The sequence below is a fragment of the Gallus gallus genome, chromosome 2, assembly GCF_016699485.2.
Source record: "Gallus gallus isolate bGalGal1 chromosome 2, bGalGal1.mat.broiler.GRCg7b, whole genome shotgun sequence".
In the NCBI taxonomy this organism is placed as follows: Eukaryota; Metazoa; Chordata; class Aves; order Galliformes; family Phasianidae; genus Gallus; species Gallus gallus.
Genome location: NC_052533.1, coordinates 65,149,007 through 65,174,397, shown reverse-complemented (window position 1 = coordinate 65,174,397; position 25,391 = coordinate 65,149,007). Strand labels below are relative to the sequence as shown.

The following is a 25,391-nucleotide window of genomic DNA, read 5'->3' as shown; positions in this document are numbered from 1 at the left end:
TTGTTCTTTTGACTTTATTTCTGGTGTATGAATGTTTATGTACTTAGCTCTACCACTGTGGTGGTAAAGGCGAAGGTCATGCTATCCATCTGCAGTTCTCCATTTGGGGATTCATGCGTGCATGGCACAATCTTACGTGTTTCTTTCTGGTTACCCAGTCCTGTGTTCCAGGTGTTGGAAGTCAAAGGCAACCTGCAGCTTGCGTGCATCCCTGTTCATCCCTTGTTCTCCTTGTGTTGTGGGCTTAGGCCCTCTTGCATGCAGTAGAGGGCCGGCTTCACTCAAGCCTTGGGCTATTGTTTAAGTCCTCTCTGAATAAGTCTTTTCTTATGAATACCTGTTTAGTGACAATTTTCTGGAAGCTGTTCCTAAAGCAAAATATTGTAGTGGAAATGCTGAGTCATGGTTTGAATCAGTGATTGAGCACCTTGTAGGATGGCAGAGCCAACCCAGGGGAGCTCAGATGCAAGTAATGCACCTGAGTGACCAGGAGGGGTGGAGCCAGGATGCACCCCTTCCCAGACCTCATTTAAGGGTTGGCAGTGGAGGTGAGAGCATCTCAGCTGGAGATCTCTGCCTACCTGTGGCCTTTTGAAGGTAAGCAGCTTCTTTCCTTTATTTCTGTGTCTGTGCCTTTGGCATTTGATCCGGTCCTCACTTCCTGCAGCCTGGGACCTTGCTGCTCTGCTGTCATTACTGCACTTTCCATCTTGTTACAAATATCGGAAAGGCTAGAAGTGTCTTCTTACTATCAGTTAGAGTTGAGCTGATGTAAGAATATTTGCTGTCTGAGGTAAAATAAAAGCTAAGAATCTTGTATAGTTTTTCAAAAGGTTGCTTTTGAAGAAGAAATGCACTGCAAATGTGAAATGTGGAAGATGCTGATATCTTGAATTTTTACAAAAGAAGGCTTAAACAAAACAGTGGTTTACCGTATTTAATCCTTTACTCAGTAAGGCAGTAAGGACTAAGTGGGTTGTAAGCGGGTTGTTTAGTTTTCTGGCAGTTTTCTCTCATCAGGGAGATGAGGCGAGGTGTAGTTTTCTGTATGCGATGCGTTTCTGTTTTATATATTGTTATGTGCCCATGTGACTTCTAGCACTGTTAGCTTGGAATTTTGATCCAGAAATAAAACAAGCTTAAATATGAAAAAGAAACAAATCTTGTGTATTTCTAGACTGGGAAGGGAACTATGAGGCATGTTTTCATTTAAATGAGGAAAACTATATACCTGCATTAACATGCTGGAGTGATAGTGGAGATTAAAGTGTGCCTTAATTTTGTCTCATTGTGACATCTTTGGTCTTTCATCTTTTGTCAGTATCCGTTTTTGTCCCTGGAGCTCTGACCATAATAACTAAGGACACGTCCTATAAATACATCAGAAGCATGAGATATTTATGAACAATTGTCAGTGATTTCTATGTGTCTTCACACTTCTTTTATTCTGGTTTTCATACTTGGACTGACTGTGCCAAAATTTGCCTTTCAGCTTGTCCCCAAAGAGAAGGTACAGCGCACCAAAGCTAACAAGCAAATGAAGTGGGGCTGGGAAAATATCTCTAGTTGCTGGTAAGTAGTTACAAATGCATTTATTGTTCTGAATCTGTCCTTGACACTCACATTGCTGGAATCTTTAGGCAATAACAAGTTTTCAGTCCTGCCCATTTTAAATAGTAACAATAAAAAATATTTACTCATCTTTACAGTCAACAACTGTTAAAGACCTTGCTGTATGACTTTACTTTCCACGTAGATTTAGTGGGTTTCCTTGCTTCCAATTCCAAGAGAAAGAAAGCACTGAGACTCAAGGTACAAAGACAGGTGATAATAATATTCTAAAGGATAAATTGTATCACCTTTGTATTAGAGTGCGTCTTTTTCTCTGAATATGGTTCCTTTGGAAGCTATGCATCTGTGTAAGCAACAAGTTGCTGTTTGGTGTGAGAACAGGTGGCAGAATTATGTTATCCTTATTTTGCAAGCCATTCATAGCTGATTCAAGTCAGATTCCAGTGCAGGATGCCCTGGTGAGGGGTAATAATTGCAGACTTACAAACCTCACCATTAACTTTCCAATGTTATGTTTCTGTCTCAGACACAGAATAGGCTAAAGAGAATGTGTTATGAAGAGACTCAAACACACTTTTGTTTTAGTTAAAATTGAAGATGCTTTTCGGTAGAGATGCTGACCAGTGAAATAGAGCTACTTTCCCTATAAGGGAAGGTAAAATTCTGCAGAGGGGGGAAGGAGAGTTGATGGGAAAATCAGTAATTTGAAATGATGTTTTGGCAAGACTTGTGGAACATTCATCTGTCTGGAATCCTGAATTTAAATGTCTGCTTGTTGTAGATGTTCTGTGATAGCTTTTTTGAGTATGCTTCATGACCTGGGATCTGCTTGACTTTTTTTGTTTGTTTTTTCTTTCCTGGCACTACACATCCTTTGTTTATTTTTCTTTACTTTTATGCAGATTATTTGTATACTTATTGAACTTCTGCCTTTTTTTGAAAACAAATTCCGATAAAGTATATATATGTTCAATTTAAAGTGTGTGTGGGGGAGCGGGGGGAGAACAGAAACAACAATTTATCAGTGTTCTTGCAGAGTTTCAGCTGTAATTTTTTTTAAAGTGTATGATTTAAAAATTGGTTTGACAATATCTATGCACTGTATTCTCAGTTTTTTTTTTTTAGCTTTAAATGTACTTTTTATTTTTTGACATTGGTTTCAACTTTGATTTTACTATACTGATTGATTTCAAGGTGGAAAAACTATATACTGCATTGCCCCATCCGTTATGTTCTAAAATGGACACATGTATATAAAATCATTAGAAGTTCAGGAGGTAATTAAATATCAGCTGTCTACATAGGTTCATTGAAATTTGAAAAGTCAGTTGTTTTTATGTTGGCATCCCAGCTTGGTCAAGTTTGGTGGAAGAAAGTTCTAAACAGAGAGATGCTGAGTGATAAAATAAGTGACTGAGTGGGGGGTTTATAATAGATTACTGCGGCTTATGTTTTACGTATCATAATTGCTTAGTCTTTTATTGGATAGCATTTTCTTTTCTATCCCTCCCTGCACAGGTTGTTTTTTATTCTCTTACCCTGCAATGCATCTTACTCTGTTAATGCTGGTTTTTTTCCACTGTTTTCTTGTGGTAGGTTTTAGTTTAATGTTCATTCTACAAACAGAAATTCTACTGGATGCATGAAGACTTGAACTAAGCATGTGGGGGAAAAAAAATATTCTGTTTTTATGTTAGACTCTGTGTTGTTTTAAAATAAAATAATTTAAAAAAACCCACACTGGTTAAAAGACCTTGCATGTTTTAACAACTCCTATATTGTCACCTGCTTTAAGAGTTCATTTGACTGCAGTGTCTACTGATTCTCCTTTCAGACCCATGATAGAGCCCAGTAGATCTGTGTGAAACTTGATCTTTTAGCATACTAATTGCAATTGGTTTTAAAGAAAAATTAAGAGACTATGATTATATTTTAATTTTAATTCTCTTAGTATGTAACAGATGGTGGCATTAACTTAGGATTCTTTTGTCATATGTGTCTATGACCTAAAATAACACCTTGCTCTTCATTACTAGTAAATATTTGATTCTTTCATGTTTTCTATTTCTCCCCAACTTGTGTAGCTCTGTCCATCCATTCAGTGCATATATCTTGGGTCAATAATGTGGGATGAGGGGTATTATGTTACCTGTTTCTGTTTTCTGTAGAGTAGAGTGGTGAATACTTCCATGTACTGTAGTTCGAGATACGTATACTGAGCTCTGTGTTTACTTTTCACTGCTTTAAAGGCTGTTAATTTTAAACTATCTGATGTCACAGAAGGGCTCTCTGACATAATCAAAATATATGGCTTTCTTGAGACCTTTCAGGCAGAGGGTTTTTTTTTTTTATTGTCTGTACCACGCTTTATCTGGCTTAAGGCTTGCTAATGTTTATACACTTATAGCATTTGTTACCTGATAACATTAAAGATAATAAAGCACAAAGCTGCTTGAGTGCCCATCGTGCTAGAGTACTGCATGCCATAGGCCCAATATATTCTCTTTTCTAGCTTAGCCATAAAGAAGTTACTAATGCTAGTCATGTTCTTTCTACTGTAAAACTGTCACACTTCATTTTATCCTCTGGTAGCAGGGGTGGATGGAGACGTGAGCAAGTGTATAGTCTTTCACCTGGATAGGAATAACTGCATGCATCAGTACAGGTTAGGGGCTGACCTACTGGAAAGGAGCCCTGCAGAGAAGGACCTGGGTGTCCTGGTGGACAACAGGTTGATCATGAGCCAGCCATGTGCCCTTGTGGCCAAGAAGGCCAATAGTATCCTGGGGTGCGTTAAAAAGAGCATGGTTGGCACATTGAGGGAGGTGTGATCCTCCTCCTCATCTCTGCCCTGTTGACTCCACATGTGGAGTACTGTGCCCAGTTCTGGATTTCTCAGCTTAAGAAGGACAGGGATCTCCTAGAGGGAGTCCAGCTGGAGGACTGCAGGTCCTGGATTATGAGGGGGCTTGGAGCAACTTCCTTATGAGGAAAGACTGAATGAGAGACCTGGAACTCTTCAGCCTGGAGAGGAGAGGACTGGGAGGGGTTCTTATAACTGTTTATAAGAATCTGAAGTGTGAGATGTCAAGTCAATGGGGGTGGGCTCTTGTTAATGGCTAACAGCAGTAGAACAAGAGGCAATGAGTAGGAAACTAGAACACAGGAAGTTCCATGCTAACACAGAGAAGAACTTCTGTCAGAGTGATGGAGCACTGGAACAGGCTGACCAGACAGGTGGAATCCCCTTCTCTGGAGATATTCAAAATGCCTACCTGTGTGACCTACTGTAGGGATCCTGCTTTAGTGGGGAGGTGGACTCAATGATCTCTATAGATCCCTTCCAACCCCTACAACTCTGTGATTCTTTAATTTAAATCGGTGTTCAAATTGACATTCTCCTTGTTTTGCTTGCCACAGAATACTTAGTTGTCCTTTAACAAGTTACAGGAGATAACACCTTTTGAGCACTGTAAAATCAGTAGAGTTCTAACATGATCAATTGTAGTATTAGAAGGTAGGTAGGCCTAAATAACTATGAAGTGTAATTGACTAAATCAATCCTAGCTGTAAACTTTAACAGAACCGGAGCAGAATTGTATCAGGAAATAAGAACGGGGTTAAGCAAATCCATTTTAAAACTTGACCGATATATATTTGAGTAGGCAGAATTTTAAATTGAAGAGTTTTATTTTAAAATTTCTAATGAATATTTCTTAGCATCACTACCTATAACTCAGTATCACTTGTTGCAGTTAAAGTAATTTTAAGGAAGACTACACTTTTTACCCTTAGGCTTTAAACGCAGTTTAAAGTTTCTTTAGCTGCAGATACAGAAAGTATTTCACAGCATAAGCACGGTATTTTCAAATCACGTTTTCTGTCTTTTGGTAATGCCTGTGCATTTGTAATGTAGAATAGACAAAGTAAAATTTCAAAGCTTGTTAATGAAGGTTGGCTGGGCAGTTAATTCATGTGAGTCTTCTTGAATACACTTGTTTTTTAAAGGAGTGGTATAAGTCTTTCATATTGCAAACCAGCAACGTGTTGGAAGAATGATGAGGCAGCACAGAGACGTGATAAATTCATGTGGGATTTTGAAGAAATAATTGTCCATCCACATGTATTTTATTGCTGGGATCAAGGAAATAACAGCAGAGCAGTTAAAATAATATATTGAGTAAATACATTTGCTAGGAAGAACAGGATAAAGGAATAAAACAGAATGCTCAGCACTGCAGTCTGATGTGTTTTTTATTTTCCCCTCTGAAATCTGTATTTCTGTAAGACCAGTTGTCCTGAGACAAATACTGTGGCTGTGTGAGACTTGCTGACGGAGCCCTTTGTCTTCTTTGTGAATCCTGCTGTTTATGTATGGACAGTTTTTTGTAGAGGTGGTTTGGGTTGGAAGGAGTGACTAGCATTTGGATATCTATGTGGTAAGTTGCTTCCCCCTACTCCCCCACCTTTCTGTATAGCACTCTATAGGCTACTTGCTTTTTTCATATTTGGCTTTTTTTCCTGTCTTATTAATATCTACAGCCCGTCTGATTTGAGATGGGATGTAAATCATGGTACAGTGTTTCTGAACAGATTCTGTAATTTTAGTACCTATCAGCACTTCCAGCCTGAGACTTTGGATTAAATTGTTCTTGTGAAATAAAGGGGTCTTCTGCAGAAGCAGAACACAACAGCCTATATCACTTGCACTTAAATGGAGAAATAAACAAATCCTATCGTTATTTTCTGATTCACTCAATCAACAGAAAAGGGCTTCAGAAATGGGGAATTATGCCAAAACAGTAAAGGCTTTTGCATTATGTAAAGAAAGTGTCAGAGTAAGTGGGATTTACTTCTCAGTACAAGTCGTAGGACCCCTTTACGTGTTTCAGAGGTAATGGGCTTTTGACAGCCAGCAGCAATGTTTTAAAGCAGAACAAAGGGTCTCAAGTGTTTTTTCAAGAGCAGTATTAATGTCTGGGTGAACTTATAGGAAGCATTTTCACTCATCTTAATCTGTAATGGGTTTCAGCCAAAGCAGTGCTAACAGCACCCTGCTGTTTGGTTGTTGCTGAGTGATGGGTGCGGAGTCGGCCCTGCCATAATGGTGTGGGGCATGGGCAGCCTGGGGGTGGGACTGGTGCTTCAGTCAGGCCAAAGGGTATTCTGTACCATGGACCCTACACAGGAAGAACATAAAGCTGGGGGCAGTTGGCTGGTTGCTGCTTGAGGGTTGCTGAGCATCGTCAGTGGGTGTGGGACCTCACGTTGTTGATGGACATCATGTTGGTGCTGCATATTGGCTGGTTAGTGGCAATTAACTGCATTGCAGCAGTGTGTGTTGTTATCATTGAATTTCTGCTTCCATTCTCCTGTTTTGGCAATCGGTTTTTATTCAACACACAAACTCTATTTAGCTTCCAGTTCTTTCCCCCCATAACACTTCGATGTGAGCAAATGGCTGTGTGGTGCTGAGTTGCTGCTGGGTTAATCCACAGGAACAGAGCATGGCTGTCTGGGACTACTGAGCAGCTGCAGCAAAGGAGTTCTGAGGTCTGGTAATAAAGGCCGTACTTGCACCATCCCCTTCTCACTGTTTTTTTTTTTCATGTTGGGTCTCTAACATGGAGTAGAAGGAGGTGCTAAGAGCAAACTTCTATGGTTACACCTCCAAAGCCTTTTGAACCAGGATACAATGAATTTGATCAAAGACGATGACTTGTCCATTCAGAAGTAGTTGAGGTCTGTCTTAAGGCAGGAAAGATATGAGGTGGCCAACTAGTTGGCCTTGCATATGCAAGTTTGATTGAAATTGTCTGAATAATTTTTCATTTAAGATTGTTTGTCCCCATATCGAAGGAATATTAAATTTCAGGCAGACACTGGTCCTCCTGTCAGAAGCCAATCGCTTCAGTTTTCACTTAACTGACTGTTGGATTGATTCTTGAAGAGAGAAGAATATTTTATTTGACTTCCTGTGCAGTGTTCAATTGGCAGAAGTTGTCTAGCAGTTGTGGCATTGCATTTGACGTCTAATTAAAAATGGACAATTATTTGATCTGAATATCATTGACATCACAAATATCATATTCTTTGACTTTGGATGTCTGTGTTAATTTTAGGAAGCCTTTTACATTTAGTGCTATATTTCAAGTACATTGGATTGACACTTCCCGTGTTCAGATTCTACAGTATATTGCTGCAGCAGTGAACAATGTGCTACACAAATACCTTCATAATGAAGGTAAACTGTCTGCGAAAGAAACAGTTGAAATCTGTTGGAACTATTCATGTAGCAATAATAGTCCATTTGCCTTCAGAACTGGGAGTATCCTCTACAGCAGCTTTATGGAAAAAAGATTCTTTATTTGTGTATAATGTAGGCAGCTGCCAAATAATTCACTTAGAATTCAGATCCAAGAAAAGATACAAAATCTGTAGACTCATGGAGTCCTCTTTGCTGTCACGCTGTAGGAGTGCTTTTGATAAAGAAGGAAGAGGGCAGAGCAGCAGCTAGCTGTCTGGAGCTGATCCACAGAATGTTGAATTAAATGGGCATTTTTTTTTCATTGGCTTTGATCATCCTTGGATTGAACCTGTATTCATATGATCTCATTAGCAGCAAGTGTGGGAAATGCTGGTACGTTGGCTTTTTAGTGCCTCACCTACTGCAATGGTAATTATATAAACAAACACATTTGTGTATCTATGATAAAGGCAAGTGTTGAAATACTGACAATTGGTTTTCCTAACGGTGGCTGGACGTTCATTTCAAAGCAAGGTGTTTCACTGCTGTAGACTGAATTTGCCAGAGAGTAAAATAGGTACTTTTATGAATCCGAATGAGTTACAATTTAGGAATTCATGGAAGCTAGCAGGCTTCTGAAGTATTAGTAGAGTTGGTAAGAAGAGTAGACATAAATGCCAAGGATTTTTGATGTCAAATGTTTATATTATTATTATCTTATAATAATACGTAACAGATCACGTTGAGAGCATCCCCAGTAATGCCTTCTGTTTGTTTAAATAATATAAGTGGCATGGCTTGATCTTGGGAGGAACCTTTATATTCTACGTGAGTTTCCAGTCAACTAGGGGGGAACTGCTTGCATTAAGCCAGGTTTGCATGAGATTTGTAGGCTAAGGCATTGCTCAGTCATAGTTCAGAGTGGCCAAGTGTCAAATCTAAGCATTTTAAACATTGTTTTCCTTTTTCATCAACGAGATTCTATCATAATATTGTGTTACACCACACCTTATTAGGTGACCTGTCCCTATGCTTTAAGCTGCAGCACTTCATGAAGTTAAGATACTGTACAGTGCAAGAAAGGGTGGTAGGAACCGACTGTGTGTATTTACACTGAACACAGAGATTCCATGTGGATCTGCTCTGTGTTTGCCTTGCAAATATTGGCCGATGGTATTGTGAGGCTGAATGATTTACAGTCTAAGAGTTTATGGAAGCTCAGGCTTCTTAAGCATTAGTAATGTAAGTAGGAAGAGTAGGTATAAATAACAAAGTAGGAAGTGGAATGTTAGCTTGTATTCTTTCTCAGTTTAGTAGCAGTGTAACTAGCCTTGTATCCGTCACTAGGATTTGGATGCATTTCCTATACTTTGCACCCAGTTCTTAGCCCGAGATATAGGGATTCTCAAATGCTTCAGTTGCATTACATGTCAGTGAAAACTACCCCAAAAATGAGGTCTATGTCAGTCAGAAGATATTAAAAGGAGCGTAATCTTTTTTTTCATGGGAGCATTTAAGAACTACTGAAGCAACATTTAATAGTATACCAAGAAGATGCTGAGATTTGATACTGTCTGTGTGTGTATGGGTTTTATACTGCTTTACCAGAGAGAAGAGTTTCCATACTGATGGCAACATAGCACAAAACATACCCTATTTTTGAGGTAGTTGTTACTCTTAAATAAGCACAACATATGCTCGGGCCGCTCTGAGTGAATGTACATAATCTACAATGATTTTGGGGTGTATGTATTACAAAAATATCCGTATATGCTTTAGGAGTGATCCAGACCCAGTGGAAGGAATGGAGCAGATGTTCTAAGAGGTTATTTTTTGTCTCTAGCTGCTGATAGCTGAGCTTACGTTGCTAATTCTGCATTTCAGTTTGAGAAGGGACCCAGGGTAAGCCTTTTTCTGTCATACATATCTAAAAAAGGTTTCTAATCTTGCCTGTTATATAACTTGTAACAGCACAGGTAAATAATCAGGTTATTATTGCACACATTGCAATATTTCCAGTTTCCAACCTTGTGATTCTATGATTCTGTGAAAAAAGTGAATAGGTTATATCTAAGTGTAATCTGCTCCCAGGATAGAGGTTTGTCTGTAAGTTATTTAGCAATGAACTTTACCGGAGAGTATAACTTTGTCACTTTTGAGAACCAGAATGGTACATTCACTGAAACTGTTACTTTGTTTTGCAGTCACTTTTTGCAGGCACTGTTGAGTTTAAAGTTGTTCTTGCAGATTATAGTTCTTAAATGTAGATTTGGAAAGGAAGTGAGGGTTGCAAGATGGTATTTGAACATCTGCTGTTAGCCCTTCTTTTTCCACTTATCATTGGTCAGATTTCTCGGAGTGTCCAGATCATCATCCCAAAAATACAGGATGTTACATGGACTAGTTGAGAGAAAAAGGCTTAATAGAGGAGAGAGTCCCTATTAATGCCTGAGCTAAAACAGAGGTAATGGGATGAATTTGTCCCTTATCAGTGAATCTGCAAACAAGCTTTGCTTCCAGACACAAAGGAAATAGTTTTGTTGGTTTTGCTGTTTGCCTAAGAAAAGCCTACTCTAAGGTACTGAGGATGACTTCTATTCCATTGGCTTCAACATCATACATAAGTGGAAAAGAAAATAGCACTGTCTGAAATGTTTTAAAAGGACAGAGAATAGGCTCTTTATGAAGAAGTCTGAAAGACAACACGTGCATTTCTATTTCTGAAGAAGAGTGTATGTCTGCAAGAGAGGGCTTGAAACAGAAGACTGTTTTCCAGTCTAGAAGATCATTAGCAAATGTTGAGATTTCAAAGAGGCTACATATGTAAGCTGTTAGATTGCTGCAGAGAGAAGGCTACTTAAACAATCAACTTTATAGTGATGTGTCCACTTCTTCAAAAGCTGACAGCATGTTCCATAATAGAGAGAAGGATGCAGTAGATTGTCATAAATATATCGAACCTCCTCCTCAAATGGACATCTCCATTAGTGATGTAGAATCTTGAATGAATTATTTCTTCTTTTTTTTAATGGAAGCTGTTCTCACTTTGTGGTGTGATGTTCAGAAGTAGAAAACCTAAAATTAAGAAAAAAAATTGCAAGTATTTTACCAAGAAATTTGACCAAGAAATGAATTAGTCTTATTTATTCACTTTATTTGGTTCACTATAGAAATCAGTGTATTCTTCCAGCATATATATACATTTTCTTTCTCAGTGCTGTGGATAAGCAGCTCTTGGAAGAGTGGGGGGAATTCTGACGTCTTCACCATACAGAGTTGCAAAGTCCATCAGTGTCTTCTGTTAGTAAGTAGACAGAAAGAAAAGACAGTGCATTTGCATAGCACTTGCTTCAAATCAGGCATAGACAATGAAGATGGTAAACCCTGGTTTCTAAGGCCTGAGAAATGGATGCGTAAACTTAATTTCTGTGTGGCTTGTTAAGATATTTGTCTAGCTTTGATTATTTCCCAAATTTTGCAAGTATAGCCAGACTTTTCTGCCTATTCACCCATTTGGAAAATGTGTTAACTATAACAGTTTTTTTATCAAGCAAACTCATGGGGGAGAGCATTAAATTCCAAATAGATAAAATTATGTTGCCCAGAGAAATTGTGAAAACTCCAGCACTTCCAACCTAACTGTATGAGTCCCTGAGCAACTTCCATTAACTGGGCCTGTTTTGGATGGGGTGTTGGACTAGACTGCTTCTGATTTCCCCCTTGTCCTGTCACCATAAGCCAAGCTCTGACTGTCCATATCTTGCTGTCATTAGGCTTTGCTTTCATGGTGGACAGCTTTGCTTTGAAGAAGACTATAACCATTGTGAGAAGTTAGGATGTGGGAGGTAGACCCTCATCATAACTGATGCAATGATTCCGTAGAGGACTTGAGCCTGATATTTTAAACAAGGCCAGCATGCTGAGAGCTGGGACATAGAGAGTTCCAGCTGCCAAACCATTGGACTTTGTATCTGGATCATGCATTGGAGCTCAGACTTGTTTCTGGAATGGACTAAGCTGAAGTGGCTGAACCCAAACTCATGTATCTTGAATGGCTCACGTATCTTGGAAGTACATTTAACATAGCATCCTTTCTTTACATTGCTTACTTGTTTAGCCCTGCACATCTGGAAAGGATCCATTTAAAGCTCTGTTTTCCTGATCTACTTGTTCTGAGAAAGCTGTTGTGTTGTGGTACCCATCACCAGTGGGAGGAAGCCACAGTAATTAATAAATAATTAGCAACAGTAGCTGATTATCCATTTTGAGAACCAGACGGACTCATTTTTTCCCACTTTAGAGAAAGTTGCTGTGATTCTAAAAAGCAATGGAGGAATGGAACTCTCAGCATTTTCAGTGTTCTTTTCCTGTTTGCTTCGGTTAAAGTAGCAGCAAAATCCCGATGTGTGATTGGGCAGTTTATATCCTGTGGGTTTGCTGGTGCCAAATTGATGGTGTGAGCAATCAAGGAAAATCTCTCCTGTAATTTGAAGTGATTTGACATAGAATTATGTATTTTCCAGTCATTGTTCCCCATGTGGATGTGTACAGAAACACACACACATACGAGTGTACACTGTTGCAACTGAACAGGCTGCCTTTTGGAAACATGCTTTGGATATGCGTGATCAAGCCAGAATTTGGACTTAAGTGACCTTGTTCATTGGATATATTGTTATTGGATATATTCAAAATCTGATTTTAAAAAAAGTAAGCTACTAATTTAAAATTGAATTTCTTTCCATTGCTTGAAATATGAGGTGTTGTATTTAAAACAAACAAACAAAAAAAAAACCCCAGGAGGTAATATTATTACTGTCTCTCCTTAAGACAGTGGTCTGCCAAGCTTATATTAGGTAATATATTTACCTTATGAAATGATGTCTTATTTCTATTTCACTCTTAAAATGGACTACTATGTACTGTGTATGATTTGCAGCTGTCAAACCATACCTGTTCAGAGCATCACTTATGGTACTTAATAATGATCTTATCACTGGATGCGAATACAAAATATGTTGAAAACTGTGGTGGTATTTCCTACTAATGGTTGCTAATAGGCTTTTCTTCTGATGGAGTGACCAGCATGTTTCAATACTTATAAACTGTGATTTGCATTTGGAGTTGGGCTCTCTAGCTTATGTACTCATAGGGAACCAGAGCATCAATAGTGAGAAGTGAAGTGTTCTTTCTGTAGAAAGCTGCTCATGATAATTTTTGAGGGAAGAGGGTAATGTTGTCTAGCATCAGCAGAGTACCTAGAATCCTGGATATGAACAACTTTGTCCTGGGAAATTTGCACCAACTCTTGATGACTGCTATGTGGTGCAATTGATCTTCTGGTTTTCTATTCATTACCATCGTCTCTACTTATCTAAAGTAGTAATTAATTAGAATTTTTAAAGGGTGATTCTGAATACTCAGGAATAAAGACTGGGCTGACCTTTGCATCTGTGCAGTTCTCTGTCATTTCTTGGTAGCAACAGGATGTCTTGCAAGTGACATAAAAACATGAAAACCTCCTTTTCTCAGTTCCTCTAGATGTTGTGGAAACAGATATTTTTATGTTGGGAACTGAATATTTATTGTTCCATTGCTCTCTTTTTTATTTATTTGCAAGAAAAAGAATATTTTCTCAATGAAAAACTGGGTCAATAGAGGAATGAAGCTCCATTACTACATAAGGAGCGTCTGGTTTGTTTTGCTCATTTATTTGCTTTGCTTGTGGAGGCTTCCTCATTTTTCAAGCCAGCCAGAAAGTCGAGCAGAAATATTTAAAAGTAAAAAAAATTAAATCTCTGTAGCACACTGTGTTAGGGCTAAGTAATTAAAATAGATTCAAGTGCTTAGAGTGGATGCACAAAACAGTGTAAAGTGATGATTCAGTGGACAAAATTCTTTACTGCTATAGGAGGGTGTTAAGAGTGGGAGCTGAAATAAGCAGTGCCAACATCAGCAAAGAATTAATGCATTTAATTGGTTCTTTTGGTGTGGCTAAAATCATCCCGCTTCTGATGTCCACTCTCTTGGGAGGAAGTCTTTTAAATCAGTTGAATACTATACTATCAAAGTCATTTTCCACACATTGCCTATGATTGAGAGAAGAAATAAACTGAAATCAGCTTATTGAAAGAATTCATAATAAAACTGGGTTTCTATACTTTCCATGCCATTCTCCAATCGTATAAGTTGTCTTTATGACAAACAAATGCCTATTTCCAATTACTGTCTCTCCGGGCTATGTTTCTTAGTTGGAATGGATTGTTTTGCTGTTTGTGCTTCTGTAAATGATGGTTTCCAGAAGTATTAATGTTATGGTTGGGCTAGTTAGTAAGTCCTTTATTTTCAAGGAGGCCGGTGCCAACCATTATTGAATCTGGTAGCCTGGATGGAAAGGAAGGAAAAACTGTTTTTTGTATTGTAATAAACAGGTATTGAGTAATTCTGTGTACGTTCAGGAAAAAAATAGACCTGTTGAACAAAGCAGTAATTATTGATGGCCACAATACAGAATAAAATTGCATCTTTAAGACAAATCCTCATGGGGCAAAATCTGAACATGTTTCCACTGAGACAAATAGAAATGTTACTTCCTTGAAAGGTTTATTGAATCCAAATTCTAAAACTCTAGCTAGCTAGCTCTATTTAATCAAATGTGAATGCAAGGCAGATTAAAAAAGTAAAATAAGTTGTGAAACTAAGATTAGAGATTTACATGAAGTTTTCCTGCGGTTCTGCAAACTACTTGTGAAGTAGGATCATAGAATCATAGAATCGCTACTGTTGGAGAAGTGCCACAGGATCACTCAGTCCAACCACTCACCCATCACCAATGGTTCTCACTAAACCACGTCCCTCAACACAATGTCCAAATGCTCTTTGAACACCTCCAGGGTCGGTGACTCCACCACCTCTCTGGGCAGCCCATTCCAGTGCCTGACCACCCTTTCAGAGAAGCAGTATTTCCTAATGTCCAGTGTGAACCTTCCCTGGCGCAGCTTGAAGCCATTCCCTCTAGTCCTATCACTAGTCACACGAGAGAAGAGGCCGACCCCCAGCTCACTACAACCTCCCTTCAGGTAGTTATAGAGAGCAAAAAGGTCTCCCCTGAGCCTCCTCTTCTCTAGACTGAACAATCCCAGCTCCTTCAGCCACTCCTCATAAGGCCTGTGCTCCAGACTCCTCACCAGCTTTGCTGCCCTCCTGGACACGCTCCAGGGCCTCAATGTCTTTCTTGTAGTGAGCGGCCCAAAACTGTTCACAGTACTAATTTTTTTTTTTTTTCTGAGCAGTTTTTTAGCATAGTGGAACCTTCTTGAAAGTTAAAGTTTAGGGATGTTTCTGCTTAGGAAATTATAGTGTTGTCTTAAATACAGTTATGCGCTCTAGAGGCACAGTGCCCTGCTCTGGAATGAACCCTGTCCCAACAAACTCACTGTACAGTCCCACTGGGCTGTAAGTGTAGATCAGTGATATGACTGTAGTTTTCTTTCCTTTTCACATTGTGAACAATTTAATTTTTTGGTAAAATGAGAGCATATTGCATCTTTAAATTTTGGTTAGGACTGTTCTCAAAGGTATGGGGAGAAGCCATCAGCAGCAGTGCCCTATCCAAAGCCTTTTAGAAATAAATGGTTTGGCTTTGGATAGCGCCTGCCTCTGTCTTTTCTTTCTTGTTTCTAACATGGTCAAGATCTGCTGCCCACAGCAGCGTACCTTACCCATATGCTATACTGAAACACAAATGACTAGAAGTAAGATACAGTCAACTAAAGAAGTGAAGGGGTGTTTTGCTACTAACGTATTGGATGAGTAACGTTGAAATAACTTTAACTTTCCTCCTGATGCATTTTTATAGTAGGCATTAAGAATTTAGGATGCCTGTTTGGCATACAGATTTTTAGTGGTGCAGGCTTTGTTCCATATGTTTTGAAAAAAAAATATTTAACAAAGAAAACCAACAAACTTCTGTTTCTATTGGGCTAGAAAGGGGATGCCTTGCGAATAATGCTATAGTTAAAAATCTGTGACCTGACCTCAGGAGTGTATCGGCTTTGGTGGAAGTCTTTCTCATTTCGATTCAGGGTTTAAAAAGAATTTTGGATTTAAAGGGAATGTTATGTTTGGCTTTGTACCCAGCAGTTCTCTCTCTTAACCCACATTAGTTCAAAAATTTTTGTTGAATCCTTTTTCTTCATACATCCGTGTAAGTGTGTTTTAAGTTTAATTCTGTCACGTTCTTCAAAGAATCACAGAATGAGCTGGGCTGGAAGGGACCTCAAAGCCCACCCAGCTCCAACTCCATGCCATGGTCAGCGCTTCCCCTATCAGCTCAGGCTGCCCAGGGCCCCATCCAACCTGGCCTTGAGCCTCCAGGGATGGGGCATCACAGCTTCTCTGGGCAGCTGTGCCACTGCCTCACTGCCCTCTGCATAAAGAATTTCCTCCTAGCAGGTAGTGAAAATCTATCTTCTCTTACCTTAAAACCATTCCCCCTTATCCTATCACCGTCTGCCCATGTAAAAAGTAGGTCTCCCTTCTGTTTATAAGCTCCCTTTTTATTTCTTTTGTTACGTGAAATGGTAAAGATATCACCAAATACTTGTGTACAAGTCTTAGTGTAAAGAAAACTATACTAATATGATAACTTTGTTTCAAAGATGGTTGTGAGTGTATAAACCTGGACAATTTTGTGATTGAATTGCTTTTATTGATGTGATAGAATTGGTGGTGTCAAAGCGAAGGTGGTGTTTTTTCTTTGCTGCATTTGTCGTATGCAAAAAAAATACATAGTTCTCAAACAGAAGATCAGTCCTGGAGCATTTCAGTTTCTGTAACAAGCTCTTACACTGTTGTTCTAATAAAAAACAAAATCTGACAGCTGGTACAGGTTAGTGCTAATAAAGAGCCATTTTACTTTCAAATGCATGGAACAAACAGCTGTGCTTCAGTTTTCATCTTTTTTTCTTTTTGAGACTGTGGGAGACCCAAGCAGTGCCCATTGCATCTTCTGTTGGCTCTGACCTCCTTTCTCAATTCACATTCAGTATCAGCTAAAGGATTTTACCCGTAGCCATTCGGTATGGCCAGCAGAGGAGGTAAACTGCGCTTTATACCATTGCTCTTATACTGTTCTGTGAATGGAGGTACGTTCAACTTCTCTTATCTCAAGAGGAATACAAACTTTTTAAACTGCCTCTCCTGTTCAGAGCTATTGTATCAGTTCATTTAGTTGGCCAGCAATATCTTTCTCAAAGGCAATTTGAAGGCAGCAATGATTGTAGAGCTTTTGTTTATTTCGAAGGAAGTTGTTGGAGCTATCGGTTGTTATGAATTCTTAAAGCTACTGACTTGCCACGTGCTTCCAAGGGTTATCTTAAAGAATTACTGTGTTCAGGGCAAGTAGCTGTAAATCTCTAATACAAAAATAAATATTTTAAGCAAACAGGCCTGCTGAAAGCATGTGAGTAGTGCCGAGGGAATTGTATTCTTTTATATTTTTTTCAGTGAGGGTTATTTATCAGGGTGAGCAGATGGGCACTACTCATTTTTGGCATTCATTGATAAGCCTGCTACCTCTCCAGGTGGCTCAACGAAAAAATAACACTGTGGCACTGTTCCCATTTTATTTTTATTCCTCTCAGACTAGTTAGTCACCTATCTCTGTTCTCCTCATTTAGAGCCATCTGCTGGAGTGTTTTTTTGCTTCTGTTTTTTCTTTTTTTTTCTACATTCTAAAATCACCAAGGAATCTCCAGTAAGAGCTGATAGGAAGTCTTTGCATGTTTTGAATTGGGATCAATTATGTCTTTCAGTTGTCTTCTCTTTAGTCAGCTTGTGACTTTAATTTTCACCAGCCAATCACAGAATGGTTTAGGTTGGCAGGGACTTCAAACACCACACAGTTCCAACCCCCTGCTGTGGGCAGGGCTGCTACCCACTAGATCAGGCTCCCCAGGGCCCTACCCAACCTGGCCTTGAAGATCTCCTGGGATGGGGCACCCACAGCTTCTCTGAGCAGCCTGTGCCTTTACCATTCTCTGAGTGAACAATTTCTTCTTAACATCTAACCTAAATGTTTCCTCTCTTAAATTAATCCCTTTTTGATGCAGATTGAGGATACTGTTGTCCTTCTCGGCTGCAAGGGCACAATACTGGCTCATGTCATGCTTTCATCCACCAGAACACCCAAGTCCTTCTTGGCAGAGCTACTCTCAAGGAGCTCTCCCAGTCTGTATACATATCTGGGATTACCAACGCTCCACACTTAGCCTTCTCCGAGCCCGCTTCCAGTTGTGTTATTCATCTCATGCTTCTTGTGACAGCAATCAGATCATAGTTTTATAGTTGCACCACAGTTTCTATGTCTTTCTGCTTATTTCCCATGCCGTATGCATTGGTGTAGAATCACTTCAGCTAGGCTATCAGCATCATTGCCTTCATAAATTCCTCTGGACAAATATGAGGTTTTACCTTGGTATTTCCCAAAGTAAGCACATTTGTTGGTACTTCTCTGTCACTTAGAATTACATCCCTTGTCTTTATGGGTGTAATGCATGGAACATCAAATTATTTTTCTCTTTGTGGACTTTTCCATCTTTTTTCATAATGAATGTAGTAGTTTTCGTACTTTCTTTGAAATACTAAAAGAATAAGAAATGAGTGAGAAACCACTCTCAGTTGCGTTTGTTCTCATAGTCATCTATATTGAAGATGACCTTGAAGATCACCAACTCCAGCCAACCTTACTTACCAAGTTCCAACCAGAAGCCTTGTGCTACATCCACATATCTTTTATTTCTCTATGGATGGGGACTTCACCATTTCCCTGGACAGCCTATTCTGATGTTAGATCACCTTCTCTGTGAAGAAATTCTTAATATCCATCTAAACTTTTCCTGTTGCAACTTTAGGCCATCTGCTCATGTCCTAACACGTCACCTGAAAAAAGTCTGGAGCTCTCATCACTGCAGTCTCCTTTCCAGAAGTTGTAGAGAGCTGCAAGGTCTCCATTTGTCTTCCTTCTCTCCAAACTAAACCCCAGTTCTTTCAGCTGTACCTTGTAAGTCTTGTTGTCTTGTTCATTCACCTGCTTTACTGCTCTTCTCTGCACTCAGTATCCTCCTTGCAGCGAGGGGCCCTAAACTGAGCACAGTATTCAAGTTGTAGTCCCTGTGCTGCAGTGTATGCCACCTATCTGTTCAAGGGAATGTATGAAGATCTCATTATTCTCACTATGTTTACTGGATTATTTTATTATCTACCCTTAGTCCTATTTCTGCCTTGCTGTTTTAATAAATAGCTGTTGTCAGTCATACAGAAACAATCAAGGTAAATGATAGACTTCAGGAAGCTATGAATGAAGTTTTGCAGGTTTTCTTTTTGTGTGTGTAGTTGGTGAGAGGTTTTATGTTTTCTTTTATTTTTCTGAGTGGTAGTATGGTATCTGTCCTAGGATAATTGTAACAGATTGTTGTAATCAATTCAGTCAGCAGTGGCTTGAGGTCACTGAGATCTGATGTAAACCACAGTATTTTTGCTACTGGGCAACCAAGAGTGAAATTTATACATATTTACATATACTTATTTTTTTTTATAGAGTTTTTATGTGTTCTTACAACTTTCATGCAGACAAGTTTGCCTCTGGTGAATGACATGTTTTATCCATGGCTTTGAATGCTTAGTAACTGATTTTTCACTCTTCGACTTTGCATTTTGGCAAGTTTTAAACTTCATCGTTCATGATGGAGAAGCACACTGACACATTTAAATGTAGTTTGACCTCAATGATTTTTTCCCCCTCCAAATATTAGTACAAAAGTAGATCTTGATGTTTTCAGGAGGGATTTCTGTACAAAAAGGAGTCAGCTTAAGTATCTCAACCTTAACGCTGATGATCGGAATGAGTGAATAATACAGCTGTGTCAGGCAGAACTGCTTGAGTGAAACCTATTTATTTTTCACCAATGGAGTCCAAATTTTTTATTTTTTAAATCTTTACTAATTTAAGTCCTTCATCTCAAATCCAGTGTACAATATGGAAGGTAGCTTTCCACTAACCTTGGAAATGATGGAGCAGTCTAGTTACAGTGTGAATAAATAACACTTAGATTTTTATGCAAAAAATCTAGACGAGTTTTACAGTTAAGGGCTGTGTGTGTTCCTCATCCTACTGCATTTCTCACAGTTCATTTTCTGTTCTAACTTGAACTTGTGGAGAAGCCTGCCCAGTAGATATAAAATAGGCCATTTTTTGAAAGAAGATAGACCTTGTAGACCTCAAAGCAGTGATCAATGACAGGTACATCCCTTTCATTTTAACTCACAGCATAAGTTGTCCATTATCTAAGGTAAGGCCCATCTAATAAATTATTTCTTTGAATCAAGGCTGATATGTAACCAATAATACTGAAGTGTTCCTACAGTCATTTATTTAATAACAGAAATAACAGAGTTTTAAGAGAGTAATAAAACTATATGGTCAAAGCATAGGTATTCACCAGAGTGCTTTAAGTCAGCATTTTAAACAAATTTTTTTGATTTGGTGAAGGTTGCTCCTTTGCCTCAATTGAGCCAAATTTGAAACAGAATATCTGTCAGTTCTAAATTTCCCTTGCTGCTGTTACACATCTTTATTTGTGTTTGAAATGTTCATCTTTGCTGGCAGTCTTCTACTTAGTGCCTCTATAAGCAGTTGGGCTCAGTCGTCCTGTCAGTTGAACAAGTACAGCTACATGGAGCATCTGACCTGTAGGTCAGTGTTCTGTCTTTCACTCATAAAGGACTGAGATACCGAAATTATGATCTACCGAGGAGGTGCTGCATGGTAGAGAGGGAATGGCATACTAATGTTGGAGATCTTTGAATTAAATTTGTTCTTTTTTCAGAAGGAGAGATGGAAATAAGAATTAAAGTCCTGAGTGACTATGTAAGAAAGGCCATCTAGAGAGTTGGTAAATAGAAGACAGTGTGCATGAAGCATCAGTTTTTTGTTCCTTAAAATGTGTTTTTCTCCTTCTTGTTTTTGTTTAATATCACATAGCAACCAACTATTACTGATAAGACGAAACATTATATTGTCTAGATTGACAGTGTGAGTAGGACAGTCAGAGGAATTTCATCTATTTTGTCTAGTAACTTACAGCCAGGGCAGGGAGCATCTTTCAGAGAAACACTCAGACTTAAGCTAATGACAATTATATCACGTGGTCCCAGGTAATTTCAAAGAAAAAAATTGGATAGTGGAGTTAATCCATTAGAGAACAGTGTAAATGAGTAGTGCTTCTTAATCAAATATACAGAATAAAATAGTTGAGTTTCAAGGGTCCATCTAGATTATCCAGTCCAACTGCCTGACTATTTCAGGACTAGCCAAAAATTAAATGCCTCTTGTATATAATTTGTGTGTGTGCACATGTGTATATGTATGTATTTACATAAATGTACGTACACATGTGTGCAAACAGTATTGACATGATTGTACTCTGCAGCAAAGTAAGTTATCTCCTAAATAGTGTCTATCTCAAACCAATACCTGATGAGAAATTACAGGATTATTCCTGACCTTGCTCCCTACCTCAGCTTTGCCTGAATTACTGTTTTTCCTCCCCAGGCACATCAATTTGCACAGTTTGTGTGAGGGTTGAACTTTTCACATATTTTCTTCTTTCCTTGCAGATTTTGCAAGTGGTCAGTGTACTCTCATACATCCAAACCAAGATTACAAACTGTACATGCTTCATTTGTAAGAAAAGTAAACAATTTAATTATGCTTCCTGTTGTCAGAGCTTGCTCTTCAGTTCATGTGTGGTAATGCTAATTAAATTACACGCAGGTAGTTTCCAACCATGATTTATTTTCCATGTATCTGAAGGGAAGTCTTAATGTTGGTGGTTGCAGCTGCCAGCCACCTTTGTTGTTAATGTTTGTTTAACGTTCAAGGCCCTGTTTGAAGGAAGAGTTGGAGTCTTACAAGTTTACAAATGTTTGGAAATATTAAAATGTTCAGTAATTCACCTGGAGACATTTTGTTTGTTCTTCTGTGCTTGAAAAATAAGTAATCCATGTTTCTAAGTTTCTTTCATAAGGAATGTGTGCTTACAAAATGAAAACAAAATTAAAGCTCAGTCTCTGCTTTCATCCTCATATTCCAAAAGCCGGAGACTTCAAGCAGAATGCTGTGGGATATGAGATGCTTGATAAAGATTTGATGATGAAAGGACAGGAATGCATGGAGACCTCTGCTTTATTTTTATTTTTTACTTTGTTTTCCAAAATGGGAGGAGGATGATTTTTTTTGCTGTTTTTCTGTCTCAAAATCAGAGGACAAGCTTACTGTAAGGTGCCTGACTTAATAAATAAACAAATAAATAAATAATAAAAATAAAAAAAATAAAAGCTTAAGATAATGAGAGAGTACTTTTGGTGGAAAAAAGTTTTTCTTCCTCTTTTCCCTTCAAATAAAAAACCAACCACCATGTCAGTCCCCCTCCCTAAGTAGAAACAAATCAACAACTAAAGTTTATCTGACTTTCTCTCTACAGTTATTCAGTTTTCTGGCAGTGTTTTGGTGCTTGTTGTCTCTTTGAAAACTCTGCAAGCTTTTTGAAGTAGTTAGCACAAGTTACACGTGTGCACTGCTACATCAACCTGTGAATTGTGATGGAAGATGCTCCTATTGAAGTTTGTGATGTGTAGATAGAGGCTTCTGAGATTTTCAATTAACTTGAAGGATTAAAGCATTGCAGCTATTGTTCCTGCCTTGTGTGAGGTGAAGAAATGGTGACCTGCTCATTGGATAAGGGGTAGTGTTTAAACTGGAAAAGTCATTCTGTTTCCATAATACTTCTGCAGTGAAATTGCTAGTTGCTTGTGGATTCTTAATAGGCTCCTAAATAAAGAGAAGGATTATTATTAAACAGGAGCTGCATGTAGGCTACTGCAATACAGATAAGTATAATGGCATCGGAAGATAGATGTAACAAAATAATACTTACTTTTGTTGGGCATGCATGTGGAATGCATTACAGTTTAATCTGAGCCCAGAAGAGTGGGGGGATGCTATTGGATCACAGGGCAAGAACAGTCTTGTTTTTGTTCTGATATCTCACTTTCTACCATTTTTCTTTGGTTAATTCAGTACATTGTGTGAGAGGGAGAGGCTTCTCAGGGAGTGATTTAGAGCCACTTCCCTACTGGGAAAAGTAATCTATTTAGAATCATAGAATCACCAAGTTTGGAAAGGATCTCCAAGATCGTCCAGTCCAACTATTCACCTATCCACCAGTATTTCCCTACTAAACCACGTCCCTCAGTACAGGGTCTGAATATTTCTTGAACACCTCCAGGGACAGTGACTCCACCACCTCCCTGGACAGCCCCTTCCAGCACCTAACCATTCTGCAGTAGAAGTTTTTCCTTGCATCCTACCTGTATCTCCTCTGGTGTAATTTCATGCTCTTCCCTCTAGTCCTGCTGGTAGTTACCAGGGAGAAGAGGCCAACCCCCACCTCACTACAGCTTCCTCTCAGTAGCTGTACAGAGCTATGAGGTCTCCTCTGAGCCTCCTCTTCTCCGGAAGAAACAATCCCAGCTCCCTCAGCCGCTCCCCATAAGACTTGTGCTGCAGACCCCTCCCAGCTTCATTGTCCCTCTCTGGACACGCTCCAGAGCCTCGGTGTCTTTCTTGTAGTGAGGAGCCCAAAATTGAACACTGTACTTAAAATGTGGTCTCGCTAGTCCTGAGTACAGAAGGATGATCGCTTCTTTGCTCCTGCTGGCAATACTATTTCTGTTACAAGTCAGGATGCTATTGGCCTTTTTGGCCACCTGGGCACACTGCTGGCTCATGTTCAGCCAAGTGTTGATCAACACCCCCAGGTCCGTTTGTTCCACACAGCCTTCCAGCCCCTTTGCCCCAAGCTTGTAGCATCACCTGGGGTGGTTGTGACCAAAATGCAGGACCCAGCACTCGGTCTTGCTAAACTTCATCCCTAAACTTCATCCCTTTGACCTCAGTCCAGCTATCCATATCCCTCTGTGGGGCCTTCCTATCCCCAGGCAGGTAGAAGCTTCCTCCCAACTTTGTGTCACAGAAGGAAAACCAACTTAGAATATAGAAGGAAAACTAATGTTCTTCAGGGTGCTGTCTATTCTACTGAAGCTAATAGAAGGAAGTGTTTAGTTTAAAGCATTATGCAACCATTGGAAAGTATGAATGCTTTTCTGGGATGCTGGCAGGTGAAACAGCAACTTGTAGATGGGGAACTAGAAACTAGGGAAAAGATTAGAGGAGTAGGAAAAGACATTCACCGTAAATAAGGGCAAAAGTCTGAAATGCTGTGGCCAGAGAACGTAGCATGTTTACAAAGAGCAGTAGGAGGGGAGTGAGATCATGTGTTTGAGCTTGTACATGTATCATGGCTGTATATGAGCATCTTTCCTTGCATGGGAAGACGTGCATGTAGCATATCCCATTGGATTATAAGGTTGAATAGGAGCAATGAAACATAAGGACATTGTAGAACTCTAAATGCAATTTTTGGAAAGTAGAGAAAAAGAATACAATAAACAGTTAAATAGGGAGTTAAAAAAATGTGTAATAAACACATAGGGGAGAATAGAGTAGGTTAAAAAGAAGGTAAAGCAGGAAGTATTTTTCCCAGAATTCTTGCAGCATATAAAATAAGTGAAGACTTCCCGTCCTTTTCAAGTAAGGTCTCTATCCCTTCCTATTCACACCTCACTGCACTGTCTGCTAACACCCTCTAGATGGTGTTGGGGGATACAGGCATGTTGAGTTTCTCTCAACTCTTGAGTTGCACAGATATGGTTTTTTTATAATGTTATTTTTGACAAAGTGTTGGCATAATTGTAGGTGGTGTTTGAGCCAGTGTAGATTTAAACAGATGAGGAAATCGAATACAGTCATGAAGAAAGTGGTCTGTTACTCTTTATTTAAAACATTATATATCATAGGATGTTATTCTATGAGGAATTGTGAGCACAAAACAGAATATTTCCATGACACACATCTCTGGAGGGGGATTACAAAGGTTTTTTGACTTTGGTTTTTTTTTGGATGACGTGCCTGTGTTTCTCAAAAGCAGTGTGTCAGAGCTCCACAGTTTCCTTTTCTTAGCACAGCTCAAAGTTACTACATCTTCTCTTCAGTGAAAACAGACTCCTTAGAAGAATAATTTAATCATGTAATTTCTTTCTATAATGTGCAAGTCATTGCACCTGCTCTGTTGTTTGAACCAACAAAATAACTAATCACCCACTTCTGCCAGTAAGTAGCTGGGGAGAAGCGCTATTTCAAGAACATTTTTGACTTGCCATACATGAGGATGGAAATCAGCACTGCTGTTTTGTTATTCTCAATTTATCTATTCTTTGTTTGTCTTTGTAAACAAAAATCTTAAAGTATTTTTTTTTAATACTGACGGGACAGCCTTTGAGTAGTCATCTTTTCCCTTGGAAATCCCAAAATATTTTAAAATGATACAAAACATGCTGTTTTGCCTCTTTAATCATTACTGTATAGTGGGGACACGCTGCTTTGTGTTCTGTA

The 25,391-nt window shown here is 39.0% G+C and overlaps 1 protein-coding gene across 31 annotated transcripts in view; it reads left to right on the top strand.

The window, feature by feature from the left end:
• FARS2 (phenylalanyl-tRNA synthetase 2, mitochondrial) overlaps nucleotides 1–25,391 on the top strand; it is a 239,355-nt gene that overhangs the window by 5,859 nt on the left and 208,105 nt on the right. For 23 of the 31 annotated variants that reach the window (XM_040696298.2, XM_040696289.2, XM_046938305.1 and 20 more), the window contains exon 2: nucleotides 1,493–1,572. The exons of 7 other annotated variants lie outside the window; for them this stretch is intronic. The gene's annotated coding sequence lies outside the window, so the exon portion shown is untranslated. Of the gene's footprint in view, nucleotides 1–556; nucleotides 598–1,492; nucleotides 1,573–25,391 lie in introns of those variants that run through there. One more of the 31 variants, XM_046938304.1, reaches the window with a different exon arrangement.